The 3,554-nt window shown below is 36.3% G+C and overlaps 1 pseudogene; it reads right to left on the minus strand.

Moving 5' to 3' along the window:
• Positions 1–1,665: 1,665 nt before the first annotated feature.
• Positions 1,666–3,125, minus strand: LOC112821869 (elongation factor 1-alpha 1 pseudogene; annotated as a pseudogene).
• Positions 3,126–3,554: the final 429 nt, after the last annotated feature.

Below are 3,554 nucleotides of genomic sequence, written 5' to 3' on the forward strand. Positions count from 1 at the left end.
ACAACTTTGAAATACAATGTTTGGGATCACCAAACTCTTAACACACTTCCACTGTTTTTGAGGATTTTTGTCAAGATTTAAATTCTACATATATTTTAAAGTTCTATGCATATTTTAATTCCCACAAGGCATTTCTTTTCTTGGAGAAACTATGTTTATATTTACATGTACTTATATTTCTATACCTATATTTCTATTTATAATTCTATATTTCTATGTTTTCTATTTATAGTTCTATATATAAAGCGTGTGATAATTATTTATGTTGAAAATTTTAACAACATTAACATTATTTTAATTTTTTCAATCCTTTCCAGGTATATTAGATAAAACCTGGTGCCTCTTGGTGAAAGATCAATGGCCATTTGTTTAGTATTCAGGTAAAATATGGCATAATTCTTAGAACCTAAGACATAAAATGCCAATTCCTTGTTAACAAATACTTTTTTTCAAGGGAGGTGGTTTACAATCTTTGTTTTCATTGACTGAGAGAAAACCTAATTGAGTTGTAAGCTAATGAATCAGTGCAGATAAATTTTAGTAATAGATCATGTTTTAATTTTCAGTACATACCCCAGAAAGATTTTTAAAAATGAGTGAATTTGATAGAAAACTTTTCACTTCTATTTATTTCTATGAATACCAATTCTCAGCTGATAGCATTTGTAAAACAATTAATAGAAATAAATTTATGCAGAAACATGACACTTGGGATACCTGAGTGGCTCAGTTAAGCAGTTGCCTTTGGCTCAGTTCATGATCCCAGGGTCCTGGGATTGAGTTCTGCATCAGGCTCCTTGCTCAGCAGAGAGCCTGCTTCTCCCTTTGCCTTTGCTCCCCCGGCTTGTGCTCTCTCTCGCTCTGTCTCTCTCTGACAAATAAATAAAATCTAAAAAAAAAGAAACATGACACTTTTTAGCATTATTTTTTTAATCGATGGATGCAAAGGCTGATGAAATAAAGATCATTTATCTCATTAAGAAATATATTTCTAATTAATTTTTTATGTTTAATAAATGTTAACAGTTTTTCATTTATTTGTTTTTGATCAAATATGTACTAATAACAATTACAATAATCTCCAGAAAATTTTTCATTTTATACTTCAGTCTTATGGTCACAGGAAAATTTTAAAAAACTTTTCATATTTTGTTTAATAAAATTATAATAGAGTGATGAAGAAATATTTTACATCTAAAAATATAACAAAAAACATCATGTGTAAGACTTAGAGTGGAACTACATGCTCATTCAAGGATAGGGAAAATATCAAATATATGAATATTAATGAAGTTAATGTTTGTATGTTTTTAAATGAATGATGCTGCATTTTTAGATTCCATTACATATATTTAGAAGCATTATAAAACACTTTATATAGTTTTTGATGTTTAAAATATGTTGAAAACTAGTTCTTTTCAGCTATTTAATTTTATGATGACACTTTTTATTTATTTTTTTTCTCATTAAACTTTTGTTTTAATGGGTCTCAAAATTCTGTGACATATTTTTGGTCAAGTTGTCTCCATTAAAAACTACTGATTTTAAAAACTAATAACTTACAACTGCCACACACACAAAAAAAACATATGGTCCACAAAATATTCTCCTTTCCTTCTGAAGGCACTGTTATCATTAACCAGTCTTTTATTACTAAACTTAAATGGCCAATTGACACAAACAGTTCTGAGACCGTTCTTCAACCACTGGTTAAGACTGGGGTGGCAGGTGTTGGGGATGATATTCTTTTAGCCTTCTGAGCTTTCTGGGCAGACTTGGTGTCCTTGCCAACTCCAGCTGCCTTTTTGTCCACTGCTTTGATGACACCCACAGCAACCATCTGTCTCATGTCATGAACGGCAAAAAGGCCCAGAGGAGGATAGTCAGAGAAGCTCTCAACACACATAGGCTTTCCAGGAACCATATCAACAATGGCAACGTCACCAGATTTCAAGAACTTGGGACCATCTTCCAGCTTTTTTCCAGAATGACGATCTATCTTCTCCTTCAGCTCTGCAAAATGCAAGCAATGTGAGCTGTGTGACAATCCAGCCAAGGCGCATATCCAGCACTGATTTGGCCTGGATGGTTCAGGAAAATCACCTGAGCTGTGAAGCCAGCTGCTTCTACTGGTGGGTCATTTTTGCTGTCATCAGCCACATTGCAATTAACCAACATCTTTGACAGATACATTCGTGACATTGAAGTACCTACATTGTCCTCAGGAAGAGCCTCACTTCACGGTGCATTTCAACAGACTTTACTTCAGTTGTAACACTGACTGGAGCAAAGGTGATCACCATGCCAGGTTTAAGAACACCAGGCTCCACTCAGCCCACAGGGACAGCACCAACACGACCAATTTTGTAGACATCCTGGAGAGGCAAACACAAGTGCTTGTCAGTTGGATAAGTTGGTGGCAGAAATGCAATCCAGAGCTTTGAGCAGTGTGGTTCCACTGGTTTTCCCATCTTTACTTTCCATCCCTTGAACCGAGGCATGATAGCACATGGCTCTAGCATGTTGTCACCATTACAACCAGAAATTGGCACAAATGCTACTGTGTCGGTGTTGTAGCCAATTTCCTTCATGCAGGTGCTGACTTCCTTAATGATTTCCTCGTATCTCTTCTGGCTATAGGGTGGCTCAGTGGAATCCATTTTGTTAAGACCAACAATTAGTTGTTTTACATCCAGTGTGTGTAAAACACAAGGGCATGCTCACGGGTCTGCCCATTCTTGGAAATACCTGCTTCAAATTCACCAACACCAGCAGCAACAATCAGGACAGGACAAGTCAGCCTGAGATGTGCCTGCAATCATATTTTTGGTAAAGTCTCTGTGTCCTGGGGCATCAATGATGTTCACATAATACTTGCTGGTCTCAAATTTCCACAGAGAGATATCAATGGTGATACCATGTTCACATTCAACTTTCAGTTTATCCAAGACCCAGACATACTGGAAGGAGCCCTTTCCCATCTCAGCAGGCTCCTTCTCAAATTTTTCGATAGTTCTTTTGTTGATCCCACCATATTTGTAGGTCAGGTGACCAGTAGTGTTAGACTTGCCTGAATCTACGTGTCCAATGATGATGATGTTGATATGAGTCTTTTCCTTTCCCATTTTGGTCTAGGTTTAGCAGTGGTTTTCATGGCACCTGTGTTCTAGAGGCAAACCCATCGTGAAAACTAATAACATTTTTTAGATATCAACTTACATACGCACAAGGAAGTGCAGAGATTTTTATTATTACTTTTGGTCTTCAAAAGCAAGTGTTAGAAAGCCAATGATATATTTGACTCCTCAATAGTAGACTGTTTGCATAATTTTATGTTATTCTTTATTTGTTATTTTTTATTGAGGTGATATTTACATACCATATAAACCCAGAGGTCATTTTTTTTTCTTAAAGATTTTATTTATTTATTTGATGGAGAGAGAGCGAGAGAGGGAACACAAACAACAGGCAGAGGGAGAGGGAGAAGCAGGCTTCCCCCTGAGCAGGGAGCCTGGTGCGGAGCTCAATCCCAGGATCCTGGGATCATGAACTGA

The sequence above is a fragment of the Callorhinus ursinus genome, unplaced genomic scaffold (assembly GCF_003265705.2).
Source record: "Callorhinus ursinus isolate GAN/ISIS: 27379988/994484 unplaced genomic scaffold, GSC_fseal_2.0 scaffold8, whole genome shotgun sequence".
NCBI lineage: Eukaryota > Metazoa > Chordata > Mammalia > Carnivora > Otariidae > Callorhinus > Callorhinus ursinus.